Consider the following 15,842-nt stretch of genomic DNA (forward strand, 5'->3'; position numbering starts at 1 on the left):
ATGAACTTAGTGTCGGACGCAAAATGCACTGTACCATTGTAATAATGGAACCTAGGGCACATCGCCCTATGTTTTTGTGACCATTTAGGCACTGACAGCTGTTGATTAGAGCTGCAAACAATTACGTTATGCGACTTGACACCACCTATTCATGTTTAAGCATACCATAAACAGATGAGAAAGCAACAGTTATTATAACAATGTGGTTTACTTTCGGTTACAATTTGAAATTCAAAACTTTTTGTTTAAGAGAACCATGGATATCAAATTATACAAGCACAGTTCATATAAAGTTCATTGTTTTTTTTTTGCAGTTCATATAAATTTTTTGCTTGCAATAGAATGTAAATTATATTGATCAATAGTGAGGAAATATAAACTAGGTTGAAAAATAAATAATAAAAATAAATTCTATTTTTAACACACTAATACAAGCATACTTTCAAATTAACTTTTTAAAATATATTAAGAACTGCAAATGATAAATTTCAGTACCTTATTATGAACTTGAGAGAAAGAGAAGGAACATTTACTTCATAGACGAATCATATAATATATATAATTATATAATAAAGCAATGAAAAGTAATTAAGTAAAAAACATCAGCGGGAGAAAATCTTTCAATACTTAAAAAAAAACAAGTATTAAATATATATATATATATATATATATATATATATATATATATATATATATATATATATATATATATATAACGTTGAAAAATAGGACTTTACGGATCAAGCTTTAAAATATCTGAAGGTCAATACCCTTTTCAGAAATAAAAACATTGAATATTGAACTTTGCTATTCCACATAGGCAAGGTATTTTTCGACATAAATTATTTTTAATTGTCATTTTTGGGCACAAAAAGTCCGTTCTATATTTTATCTTTAAGATACATATTTTCTGTCTGCTCAGAGATGATGAAATGTCCACATCCTTGTAATGATGAAGTGCCTTTAGTGCATTAAGTGCGAAAGAAGGTGGATTAGCCAAGTTAAGTACTTAAGGAAAATCCATCCCCGAAACAGACAGAGCTTGGAGACGGTAAATTTGCGCCGTTTTTTAACTTCCTTTTCCGCATTGGGAAGGAAAGCTATCACTTTTTTTTATTTTTTGTTCACTATCTTAGTTTGAAAATTTTTTGAAATAGATTATCTTTGGTGATAAAAAAAATAACTATTTTAGATAAATAATAGTAACAGCTTATCAAAAGTGAGGCCATTGAAAAGACCCATTTTTCGGTTGACTTGATATTTAAATCACTATGGAAAATGATGTTGACTGGCGACATTCGTAAAATATTTGTTCGAAAAAATGATAAACTTTTAATGAATATTTTATAACCCTTTAATAGTGAAAGAACTCTTGTGAACGAAATTATTTATAAACCTTGATAGTAAGTTGATAACAATTTAATAAAGATTTAAAATTTATCTTTACTTTTTTCATTTTACTAAACTTTTTATATTTTCACAAAATCTTAACAATTAAGTCAGAAATAGTTTTTTTCTATTATAAATATTTTAAAACCTACATAAATATTATATTTTTACTGGTCCTTTTCAGTTGATTTTTCTTTCTAGCTTTCACACTTCGATATCACTAATATGGAAAACATGCGTCAAAACTATATTTGGCAAAAAGAAGAAATAAATAACGTGTACTAAACTCAAAAAAGTTCACTATGAATATCTCAGTAGATAATGAAGTCATTTAAAGTCCTTCTTAGTCAATGGTAATACCGTGTCTTCATTAACCAAAAAAACATTCACTGTGACTTTTTTAGAACACTTTGTATGTCAAACTGCTTTTTCTTATTTTTTCTCAATTATGCTCTAGATTTTTTTCCTTCCCACCAAAAAAAAAGAATCCTCAAACATAAACTTTATCGGGTTGTTTCCCTTCTAATGATTAATAATATTAATATAAAGGATCTAGCAAGATAATTTTAATGTGTAGGACGCGTATCACAAAGGCAGCACAAAATAATCGGTAAAATATCAACCAAAAGACTATGCTTATTTTGATTAATTAAAAAAATATATACAAAAATACTCAACTAGTGAAGAATTCAACAAATTACCGAAAGTAACGAAATTGAACTGGAGCAAGAAATAAATGAATATAAATGCCACATCCTTCGCCTTCTGCCGTTTTATCATCTTGAGAGAAGTATAACCAGCTAAACAATGTAAAACACTGGGAGATAGATGGAAACGATTAACTAGTCCGTTTTTTAACTTCCATGTTAGGCGGGACATAGCACATTTGACTGACTGGTTTATGAAAGTTGTCTTCAACAATGGAATTTTAAACAACAAAGAAATTTCACTATTTTTCATGAAGTCAGAAGATGTTCCAATTTTCTGAATATCTGACACTGAAGTTACAAGACAAGTTCAGAAAACCTGAACTCATTGAAGCTAAGAATTCCAAATCTTTTCTCTTTATAAAAATGTCTATTCATTGAAAAGGGATTTTGAACTTGGTAATCGACAGTTACTAATTTGATTCTTGATAATATCTTTTAGGTGTGACATATTTATTTTTAAATATGTTATAATTATAAAAATATTAATTGTTATTTCATATGTGTCTATTACATATGTTCATATATGTCTATGTCATATGTGAAAACGCATCTTTTTTTAACACAGCTATAAAAACTATAAAAATTTATAGTTCATATATATGTAAAAGTAACACGAACATTAGAATTTATTATCATTAAGCTCAGTCTATCTCTATATGTGTTGCAATCAGGAACTATAAATATCGCTTGTCATTATTACTTGATTAATAATGCTTAAATTTTACTATATCAATGATTCATATGTAGTTTAATTTTTTTAAAAAAATTAAAAATAATTCTTGGCGTTATATACTAACAAATGTGATAGGATTAAATCTTTTTGTTTTCGATTTAATTTCTGTAATAACATTTACTGCATTCTTTGTAAAATATTTTCAACTAATACTAATAATCCTCGAAAACATTTCTGAGCACCAAAATGTTGTTTTATCTATGTTTGTATATTTCTCTATTTTCCTGCATGTGTATAGCTGATATAGCTACCTAGATGAATAAAATGTGCCATGCTGCATATTCAAATTAATTTTTTTTATCTAAAATACTGAGTACTGCTCAGTTCCAGAAAATAGTTCGGTCTCTTAATACATATTCTATAGCTTCTCTACTTTATAAAAATGAAAAAAAAAAAAAAATTGCGGTAAAACAGATAGATCTACATTATCCTTTCTTCTGTAACATTTTTAAATACATTTTTGCAAATGGCGGAAAATTATACACATGATTAAAAACGTTGCTAAAAATAATAATAAGTTGCTAGAAATAAATATTTTGGATCTTATAGGAAGAGTATTATTAATGCCCAAAGAAGATTTGCCTACACAACATACTTTGACCACATGCTCAGCTTATCTATATATCTATATACTTATAATAAAGCTCAATGTGTGTGTGTGTGTGTTGGCGCTCTACAGGCCAGGTCATTTGACATACAGCTACCAAATTTGGTACATGTATACCTTAGAGGTCGGGAATGTGCACCTGGGGTCCCTTTTTTTGAAATTTTAATTATTAATTAAAAACTAACTTTCTCGCCAAAAAATCTTCCATTTTCTCCACCGCCAACTTTTCCGCCAAAATAATCTTCCATTTTCCCCACCGCCAAATGAGTAAGGCTTCATTTTTTTTTCTCCCAACAGTCATGAGGCTAGGGTTAACATTTTTCGGCGGATTATTTCAAACGATTCTGTTTATTTTCTTAATGTTTTATGCATTTAAAATTAAACATTGTTAATGAATCGATCTGTTCATGATGAATCTAAGAAAATTTTGTTGACAAATTCTTGAGATATGACATAAATTAAGAAAGATATTCTTTAGTGCCCATAAAGTTTAAACGCTCAGTGACTCTATTATCAGCAATCATATTATTAAAAAAAGGCTTAGTTTCAGTAAAAAATATCATTATATTAATTTCAGATTAATCATTTACACTTTAATTTAAAGCATAAATTCTACGAGGGGTAACAGAAAATTAGAGAGATACATATCACGTTATGACTGAAGGCCTTTATAATATTATGAGTGAATTATATGACTATCAAAATTTGAAGTTTTAAAATATTTTGCTGAAGAATCTATTAAAGTTGGAATTGCATAAAATATATAATTATTAAAATTTTAACGAACATTAAGATTGGCGAACCGGCTGGTCACCAAAGGCGACTAGTATTAAATAAGAATAACAATTGCAATGATGAACTCTCAGTTGAAAAATATATTTTGGATCCTGTTAGAAGAGCGCTAAGTCCTGTTCCGACGACCTGTGCCAGCCTTGAGTCTGGCACACTTTACCCTCTTTCCCCTCTCGTGGTTTTATAGGGTTCTTTGATGTCAGTTCATTTCCCCGACAATCTGCTGGAAGCTCGGAACATATGTCTACAGGTGGGGGTGGTCCAACAATGGGTCAGTTGGCACACTTATGACCAAATCCGTAAAGTCACAGGTCGCCGGAACATGGCTTTATTAATGCAAGCGAAGAAGGTTTGGTTACATAGCGAACAAGGAAAATCATTTTGATCAAATACTCAGCATATATTAAATACAAAATAACTATTACACAGTAATGAACGCTCAGTAGAGAAAGGTATTTGGGATTTATTGAAGGAGTTTTACTGAAGGTTTGGCTACACAGCACAAAAGAAAAAAAAATCCTGACACAAGAATTTAAGAACTCCTGTTTTAGTAAAAGTAAATATCGCTATATTCCCGAGAAGATCAATAAAAAACGAAGAACAGGTATTATTTAAATAAAACTATAGTTGGATATTTATTGACTTTAACTTCTTCTGATACTTTAATATACACTGATGAAATATGAATAGAGCTGTATAGTTCTAGTACCTGCCAAAACTAGAAGAATCAGAAGAATTCGCCAATTAAAATAATTTAATTTTTCATTTTTAATTATAAATTTATAATTTCAGCGCCAATGGTATTGAGCGTTTTAGTTATTTTCGATAAATGAATTGGAGAGATCTCTGAAAAGCAAGAACAAAACTAAGCAATGGCAATTTAAATTTTTAGTTATAAAAAAATAGGAAATGTTTTTGCACTTAAAAATATGAACTTAAGTAATAAGTATGACTCGCTGCCGTTAAGCAAACAGAAATTCGAATTATATTTTGAAGCGATTCCAATATTTATTCAACAAGTTTTCAAACCAATCTCAGATTCCATAATAATTACGCTGGATTTCATTTGAAAACGTGCAATATAATAAAATAAATTTTAAAAAATGGAGAGAAATTAACTTCAACTACAGAAATGTGATCTATTACTTCTGAGGAATAATATATATATAAATCAAATCTAGAAATAATAAAAAAATTTCACTGTTATCGAAATTTCAAATTTCTAAAAGCGTTGTAACTAGAAGTAAGAGTAAACAGTTATTGAATATTTATTTATGCATTAATATATTATTCTTATTTAAAGGGTTTTAAAATTCAACAAAAGTTAAAATGTTTTTATAATTGCTTTATCTTTTATTTTTAAACGAACAATTTTTGTTTATTTTTATTTAATTCGTGATCTCCGAAAAGGCTGTCACGATTTGGATCAAATTTTATATTTATATAAGGTTTTGCTTTTTAATCTTATCTTTCCTCAAAAAAACGACGATTTTACACATAAAACATTTTTATAACTAACTATTAGAATAAGTATATTCAATTTCCGCTTTGAAGTGGGGGCAGTGCAGTTTAGTGGTCAGAACAACACTCGAGGCTTCGAGTAGCGTTTTTTGCTTTATTTTTTACCTATGCATTTATATTTAATGTTCTTGCTTTTTAAATTTATCTATTTAGGTGTCTTTCCTGAAAAAAAAACCCCGATTCTACATGAAAGTCACCTTTTTTTTATAATTAACTATTAGGACCTTTTTCTATCTGCTCTCATGCTGACAATGTCACCTAGCGCCATCATGGACCCGATGTCATCACGGTAAAAATGAGTTAAGTTCAAAAATGTAAATAATATATAAACTGTAATATAGCAGATTATTTCGAATAACATGTTAAACTAAGCGCATTCATGATTTTTTTTTATTTAAATGACCAGTTCATAAGAAGATCAGTTTGAAAAATATTCATATGTAATCAGTATGTGATTCGTATCTAAATATTTTCTCCAAAACTAAAAAAAAAAAAAATTTCACTCGTTCTTCCAGATATTTTTATAATGAAATGTTCATAACAATATTTCGTTTTATAATTCCAACTTATAATTCCAGTAAATTTATATTTTTTAATATAACAAATAAACATATATTGCTGATTTACTCGTTGTTTATATTTTTCAACTGATAAAGCAAATATTTATGATCTGATATAGTTACTGAAATGCCGGGAGATTTTATGAAATGATATTCTTTCTTGTCAAAACAAGGTTTGGTATACTTTCTTTCATAAAATATTTACTATATTTTTTGAACAATGACTTTTCTATCACAAAAACAAAGCTCTGCAAACGAGTCCAATATTTTTCTAGAATTTATTCCTCTCTTTCCTTCCCAAAGTCACAAATAATAGCAAATAAATCATGGGCAGTTGATATCTAAGTCAAATTATATCAGATTACAGCTGATTGAAATCAGATGAACTCAAAAGATAAAAATCAAATCATACTTTCTTTATATACTGTTTTCTATTTTTCTGAATACTGGGAAAAGTCAAATACGAGTCACAGAACACACACACACAAAGATCATTCATTTTAATCCTAATAGGAGCGGAAGAAAATATAACGAAGTTATTGTTTCGAATTGTGAGATGACTCATATTATGCTAAGATTACATCGATTTTATTTGAATCTAGTTCAGTAAACATTTCATCTGAAATTTTGCTGACTAGATTTTTTTTATCTGGAAGCGGGGAAAACAGTCTCAAAACATTAACTATTATACAATATCCAAGCATTAGTTAAGCTCTAAAAACAACTCAGCTTTAGAGAACAATTTATGAAAATGTATGTGAAATTGAATTTCCGACTTAGGATTGGATATCACAGAAAATCCGGCGGGAAAAAAATGCAGTGCATTTTAGCAAAAATATATAACATCAATCTAAACAATATAATGAATTGTGTTATAAATGGAAACAGTTTTATTAATCTTTGAAGCATTACTTAGTTTTACAACGTTATTAAAAACATTAAGGTGAAAAGTTAAGAAAAAGTTAATTTAAGGTATCCGACTAGGTTCAGAAGGGATTTAAAGAGTTATGAAAAAACTCGTTCTTCAAAAAAGCATTTAAAGTTTTTAAATGCTTATAAATAAGCATCATTTATCTGTCAATAGTTTTCTATAACTTGGTATCTAATTTACATAGAGACAAAATATAAATATTACTGAAAACAGAAACGTATTTATTATTTAAAACTATAAAAAAATAAAAATGCGAATTCAAGTTTTCAACCTATTTGGATACCTTAAATGTATATGCGCAGAGGTTGAATGTGAAATTTGTTTATTATTTGTTAAGAATATTAAAAAGCAATTTAAGTTACTTTTACAGTAATACTTCCTAAATTTATTTTTATGCATTTTTATTAATTCACTTTCCCGTTTATCTGTTAAGTACAAGTTTTGCAACCAATTTTAACCTAACTTCATAATGAACTAGACATCTGATGATGAAACTTTAAACATGGCTCAAAAGGGAATGACAATGCAATATTACCTTGCTTTTTTGTCTATTACATTATAAATTATGTCACTGGATGTAGCTCCTCAGGAAGTTCATTTAAAATGAATTGCAAAAGTTCACATACATGAGACTAAAAACCATGAAATAATTATTTAAGTAAAATATTAATATATCTCGATTTTAAAATGAACTAATAAGTAAAAAATCATTTCTCCTTCCCCTATGAAAACTTATAATCCCATATTGGTTCGTACCCCAATACAGATTCCTGTGGTATATTGTCCTGAAAATATATGATTGCGAAATTAAAAAAATCACAATTACAAATGTTTAGAGCAAATCTGTGCGAGATTAAAAATCGGTATGTGATTAGAAATTTGTATTGGACGAGAATAAATTGTTTGATACTTTTTAACTCTTTTTAAAAATGGGGTAGATCCTTTTCAATTTTCAATATTTTTAATTGTACGTTCATTCCAAGCCATGCTTACAAATAATGAAGACCGATTTCTTCAAACATAAAGTAACAGTGCAATTATCTACATACTCGTGCATATTATATATATATATATATATATATATATATATATATATATATACAAAGCAATAACATATGTGGCACAAAATCACTTTTACTGTTTATCCTCAAACAAGCCACCCTGCATTTTAGACTGCTTCATGGAATTCAACGCCTAACGTAACTAATTAATGAAACTGTAAAATATTATCAGAAATTATTTGAAGATGTACTGACATGTTTTCAAATCGTTCATTCAACCAGAGGAAAACAGATATAAAAAAATCAAGAAATAGGCTTCAAACGGAAAGTTTAATTGAGAACACAAATAGACTTAACTGTTGCCAGATGGGTAACCGTTATGAATTTGCCTACGGAAATTGATGCTCATATCTTTCAAAACAATTATCTTATTAGATAATATTTGTATTAACTTAAAATTCAAAACATTACATTTTAATAATAACAGTTCTATTTCTGTAGAATTTTCCCTCAATTTTAATAATGTTTTTATTTCAATTTGATTCACTATCTGTAAAAATGTTTTTAAACTCTGTGATAGAATTGAAACTCATTCATCAAAACATTTAATCGCGTTTAATTCCGCAGTAAGGTTTTTATTTCCGGTATTATTTCGTAATATGCACAGTTATTAATCCGCAATAAGCTAATTTAGCTAATTCAGTTATCCGCAATAAGCTAATTCAGTTGGATTAAATAACAAGGTGAATTGCTTATTTTAATAAATTTTTATCAATCATTTAACAGCCTAAAAAGTCAACAATTTGAGTGAACAAACTGGCCATCAAAGGCGGCTAGGTCTTTATAAAAAAACATAGTAATGATTAATAAAAGTAATGATTGCAATTCCTCGATAAAACCACATTTTTAATTCCAAATATATTTATGTGTATTATATATCTAACCACACCGCTTCAATTTTAAATGGATTATAGTTTCAACATTGTAAGTATTATTTAATTTCTTTGCAATTATTAGAATTAAAGTTTTATTTAATTCTAAATTTTAATCATTACGATTTCAATAAAATCATTGCTTATACTTTAATCTTATGAATAAAAGATTTTTTTAGAACTCTGTACTATTTATTTTTTATTTAGTTTTCTGTATATTGTTTGCATTTCTTGATGGATTATAAAGTTCATAAAATGAATCTCTCCAAATAATTTCATTAATCTATATGGAATCTGAAATTCCAGAACCAGAAGACATTCTGATACGACCTGAAGAAGAATTTTCTAGGAGATGAAACAAGACCAAGATTCTGTTTTCCTCTTCTATTAAAATTCAATTACAATTTTTATTTAAATTCCGTACTCTACTGTCACATTGCTGTTTTCCTAAAAAGCGGAAGTAATTTATTTAAAATATTTCCAATAGCATTTTTTTTATTGCGTTCTAATTTGTTCTTTGTTCAATGTTTTATCTAAAAAAAAATTTCATTCGGAAAAATAAAAATAAAATGTTCGCGTTGAATTAATACTGAATAAAACAGCTTTTTTTCCCCTCACAAAAATGTGAATAATTGTGAAAGAGATTTAAACTTTTTTTAATTTAATAAAGACATTTTATCCAAGTGTTATTTAGATTGATTGCCGTAATAGTAATTATTCTCTTTTTAACATGTAAACATTTATAATTAACTTTATTGTTGAAAAAGATGCGTAATTTAGGTACAGAGACATATATACGATTACTTTATTCTTGGCTTTTGTTTCGAGCATTCGTTCTCGAACTTTTTGATATTCCACAATCGGAATTTTAACACCAGCATTATAGCGTTTCTTGATACCTGAAATTGCAATCGTCTCGTTTTGACCGCATGCCCCAAATAAAAGAAAAGGAGTGCTTTTTGCTAATATTATGTACAATGAAAGTTCATAAGTACATAGTTTGCTTGTTTAATAAATAAACAATCTGCCTGATAATAAATATGCAATTAACAACACATTTGTATTGTTTGATAATGATTGGCATAATAATACATATATTGCTTGCTTAACGACTATACAATTTGCTTGTTTAATACATATGCAAAAAAGGATAATCTAATGACAACTAATAGATTATAATATAAAAGTTTATTATTATCAGAAATAATAATAAAATAATCAAAATCAAATCTGTTTTTAAATCGTCAACATACATACACAAAATATTAGTAATTATAAAAAAGACTTTAAATAATTAAAAAATTTTCCTAGTTGGCTTTCAACTTGTTAATATCATTTTATAAATTGCTTCAAAATAGCTTCCACTATGAAACAAATTAATTAAAAACTGTGTAAGTGAATTTTTTGCATTATTCATTTTCACCATGCACCCGAAATTGCTAATTTGTTAAGAAGTATCCATTTTCTTTAGGCTAAAAGCCGGATAATTTGGACAAAGTTGATGAGATCTCGTTTGTACGAAATAAAAGCATTGCTTCTGATGTTTTTACATTCATTTGTCTCCTTGTAGGTTATCAAACGTATATTACAGTCAAACCAAATATGTTTAATAAATAGCACTAGTCAACGTCTTGATAAAGACTTCACCGAATGCTTTCTGGTTACCTAAAGCATCAACATCCTATTTTGTCGAATTGAAAAATTTCACAATTTCGTGATTTCTTTTAATTATTATTATTAGATGTGATTTTCAATATCGGGTATAAAATTCTCAGACGCAGAACGGTTTTACTCTTTTCTTCCTTAATAAAACGCAAACAGTATATTGTCATGTCTAGCACTCTTATTAAAATAAAATCTAATTTTTTTGAACGAATAAAGACTATTTTTGAACGAATAAGGATTATTTTTTGAGCGATTTATTGGGCCAACACAGTTTATTTCTGCTGTCTTTATTAATTTAATCAAATTTAAGAAATTATCCATTGTCAAGTTTTTTTCCAGTGTTTTAGTAAGTTTCCATCAAACGAAAAACTACATTTTTATCTACCGTTTTATCCACTGTTATATTTTCACCAGCTTATAACACATCAAGAAATTTTCTATAAATGTATTTCAAATATCTGAAACAGGGGCAAACAGATGTGTTTGCAATTTTTAAGTTCGTGTTAAAGCGCAAATATTTCACAATTTCCAGAAATTTGTTCCGGCATTTGTTTCTTTGAAGAATACCGACCTAAACCTAAAATGTTGACCATTAACTAAACCAAACAAACCCTTTCGAGACAAAAGTCCTCAGAATATACAGAAGTGTCATAATGTTGCAAACACTCATTTGGATTTTGGTATGTCTTAGGGGACTTCTTTAATCTATTGTTAAGTGTGAAGAAATATTTTTCTCGATGATAAGTAATCCGCATGCACTACCTTTGTTGCCATCCATTATTTTTCTCTTTGCAGACGAAGTTGGCCCAGCTATTTCTCATAATATGCTCAACTGGGGATGCGTTCCTGTAACATTTGACGAGATGTTTAATATTTAAATAAAACTCATCTCTTTCATATTCCACATTTTGAAGACGCTTTGATTACATTCGTTCTCGAGTTCTATTTGGTTGCCCTTGATAACACTGAAATATTTACTTCAACAAAAATTGTATTTCCATTTATTGTTCCGTGAATAACCTCCACATCAGATGATTCTGACTCACTTGTTGCAGTATTAGGAACAATTCAGGTTCTTAATAGGTTAAATCGGATATGCTTTCGATATGAAATTCTGCATAAGGTTCAAATTCTAAGCAGGAATTGGGCCGCGGTGGCCTGGTGGTAAGATCTCGGCTTCGAATCAGACCCAAGACCCGATTCCAAAGAAAATCCGTCGAGTAAGTGAATCTGGAGCGTGCTAAATTCGTCGGAGCCAAACGTCTCCCTGTTAGTATGGTATGGAAGTTTGAAGAGGTGGGGGATGCTAGCTCAGGTGTCGTCCTCATCATCTGACCGCTATCATCTTAAGGACACAAACACCTCTGGAGAAAAGTACACCTATTCTTTTTATCAGTATAAAGAAATGGATAAGACAAAAATATTACATATATAAATATATACTGATATCGGCAAAAAGACTGGTTGTAGGTATGCATAGCAGATTGACAAAATAACTAACTAAAATAAAAATGATAATGAATAAAAGTAAATTTATGTAAAATTCGAAAATTTCTGGAAAAAGACTAAAATATCAAAATTATAAATAAGAATATAAGAAGTTTATGTAAGTGTTAACCCTTTAAAGGGCCACTTTTTTCTAGTCATTATGTTAAAATATTTTTAGGCTTGAAATTAGAATAAGTAAAGGGATTCATTTAGCTTATTAGATAAATTTAATTGATTAATTAATTAATTTGGTTAATTAATAATTAAGTATCAAATCAAGACACATCATTTTGTGCAAAATAAAGAACTAAAGCATCTAAGTTTCTGTCTTTCTAAAAAAATGTGCCAGAACTTATGCCAACCTACATAAATTCATACAAAGATTGATAAATTTGGTGGGAAGCATACTTCCCACGGCCCTAGAAAGGGTTAATTGAATTATATTAGATTTTCCTTTTAAAATGATTGCAACTGTAAATCCTCCACAATCAAAAACATTCAAGATGGATGAAATGCGAATTCAGCGATAACAAATAGCTGACACTTACTCATCTTACTACGAAATGTTTTGCTGTTGGTCTCAAAGGCAAATATGAGAAATTCTGAAGTTTCAAGCAAGTGAATCATTTTATAAGTTTCGAATTTATTGAATGTTTCGCACAAATTAAGAAGTATTATATTGAATTGATATAAAATTCATGAAATAAAATTAATTTAAAATGTCTGAAATTTTCAAAGAAAATTTGAAAAAAAAAATGTTTAGCCTTAAAATCTGCAATTTCAATGTTGAATAACTTGTCATTTCCATATTTAAACAACATGGCAGTTTGAAACTTTTCCGCAAGTCAACACGAGCTTTCACGAACAAAAACTTCCGATAAGAAACCGCAAGTGATCTAAAAACCACATACAAACAAAAGCTATCAGATCTGCACCAAATGATTTAAGAGGTTCCGCTCTTTCATTATTTTAAGTCAGCATTCTTCTAATCAAGATGGGTTTTTACCCTTTACGCAACCCCTGGACAATGTTTTGTTTTTTGCAAGCACACTCACGGTGACCTACAAACTATTATCTACTGTTCGAAGCCCACAGACACGCGAGGTTCATTCCGAAATGAGAGGTTCGGAAAAGAAGTCAAGAACTGAGCCAGGAACATTATGATATTGCGGCGGTTATTTGTTTCATGCGGGCTTATCTGCATCTGGATATTGCCTTTTTTCATGACTATTTTGCAGTTTGTTTTCAAAGCAAGCGTGCAGTGGAAAAATAGATAATTTCATTTTCTTTTTTGTTATGAAGTGAGTAATGTAGTATTCGTGTTTATTTTTCGCGAAAAATTGTATATTTTTTTATCAGAAGATCAAAACTTTGAAGTAACCAGCAGAACATTTTCAGAAATTTTTTATATGGTTTTTAGCCTTGTAGTAAAACAAAGCTTGTCAAAGTCTCGTAATGCCATCATTAATATCAATTTACTCATTTTTTTTCACTGCTTTAACACTAGTTTATTATTCCAAATCAGTGAATATCTTATAAATTCAACACGACAAAATCCTTTAGCAACAGTTAAGAACGTAGAGTTTTTAGTGCACTTCTGTAGTATAGGACACGTATGGCAGCTTCTATCAGAATACAAATAGTTGAATATGCCCTTTCAAACAATACTTTTCCTTTTACCGATTTCTCTTAAGATAGGGCACAGATCTAAAGATTCAGTAAGAACCATATGTTTAAAATTTATTTACTGCTGTTTATTCTGTTTCTGAATTAAAGCGTTCACACACTCTATTAGAACAAAATATTGTACGATATCTCCATGATGTTATTAAGCATTTCGTGCAAACAGGGAAACATCAAAATCAGATCGATGGGTGCTCAGTTTTAAATGGACTTAGTGCAAAATGTAATGCATATATACAAATCAAATAATAAAGCCAATGCCTAGCTTCAAAGATATGACTCATTGTGAGATATGACTCATATTTACAAGAAGGTAAAACTTACTTCTTGTTGACAAATTTTCTCCAAAAATTGATAGAAATCGAAAATATAGAATTAAGTTAAGACCACATACCCCATTTCTAATTCGTTTCCAGTATTTTCAATTCAGAAATTTTAAAAACGCGATGTTTTCTAACTCAGAAAGGCCTAAAATATCGATATTGATTGAAACCTTTAAAACGAAATTTTCAAATATTATACTAGTTTTCTTTATGCATACGGGAAATGGAAAAACCAAAATTCATCAAAATAATAATGTCTACAACATTTTTTAATGTATTCTTTTGTATAGATAAGACGTATTTATTCCTTAAATCATATTATTCTTCGAACGAGGATTTTGGTAAAATTTTTTCTTGTACTTATTGTTTATCCTTATTCTGGAGAAATAAAATACATACACACTAAACTTATGTTTAGTGTGTATGTGTAATTGATGCCACTATTGTTTCTAAATCTGTCCGAGGGAGGTACGGATTGTACAACTCTTGATGGCTAGCATACCAATAAAGGTGTAAACCAAAGAATGCCTATTCCATAATCCAAACCTTGAAGCTGGTACCTTGCTCATTTGAATTATTCTGATAATTTTTTTTTATTAACTTGTCTTTCCTCATATTTTGAAAAATGGAATTTTACAATCGATTATTCATTTCCTTCATGAAGCCTTAGATTTCTGAAGTTTCTGCTCTTTCGTATTCTTGAAGAAAATACATCTTAATATTTGCTGTTAATCGATTAAAATTTAATTAAATTTTATATGAAAAGCGCCATCTAGTAGTGCAATTTGAAATTATTACTTTTATATTTAATTGTACTTATTATAATGAATGTTAAATAAAATATTAGAAGCCAAAAACATAATTAAAATTTAAATAAAGTTCTACGTTTTAATTTATAAAGCACTAATTTTTTATTTGAAAACATGAGCTATGGGAAATAAAAAATATGGTTACCATTTTATCGAAACAAATGTCACTTTAGATGAAGTTTATTTTTGTCATGTAATAGCATTTCACTTACTGTAAAGCATATTTAATTGACCGTAAAACAATAATTTCATATCTCATTGTTAAAGTCAAGCGTAAAGTTATGCGCCGATCTCTGTTTCTAATTCTTCACGTGAAGAAAATTTCGCGAAACAAGATGATCTTTCAGATTTCATGCTTTTCTTTTCAATTATAATCTCCAATTCCGGTTTCATTTTTTTCCTAATTAAAAAAATCCAATTCCCATGTGATAATATTAACATTCGATCGATATGAAATAGCCAGTTTTATGGAATTTTATTTGCAAGAAAATGGCACAGTTTTGGATATACTTTTTTTTTATTCATTTGCTAATAGAAGAAGTTTAATTTATTCAGTGCTAGATTTTAAAATTACAGAAAGAAAATTACAGCTGAACTAATTTAATAACACTTGCTTTCGATTAATCATTTTTCGCACATTTGATTTCTGTGGGAAACTCGGTCATCGATTTCTTAAAACTCTGGTGATTTGCGATTGC

The sequence above is a fragment of the Argiope bruennichi genome, chromosome 8 (genome assembly GCF_947563725.1).
Source record: "Argiope bruennichi chromosome 8, qqArgBrue1.1, whole genome shotgun sequence".
Taxonomy (NCBI): Eukaryota; Metazoa; Arthropoda; class Arachnida; order Araneae; family Araneidae; genus Argiope; species Argiope bruennichi.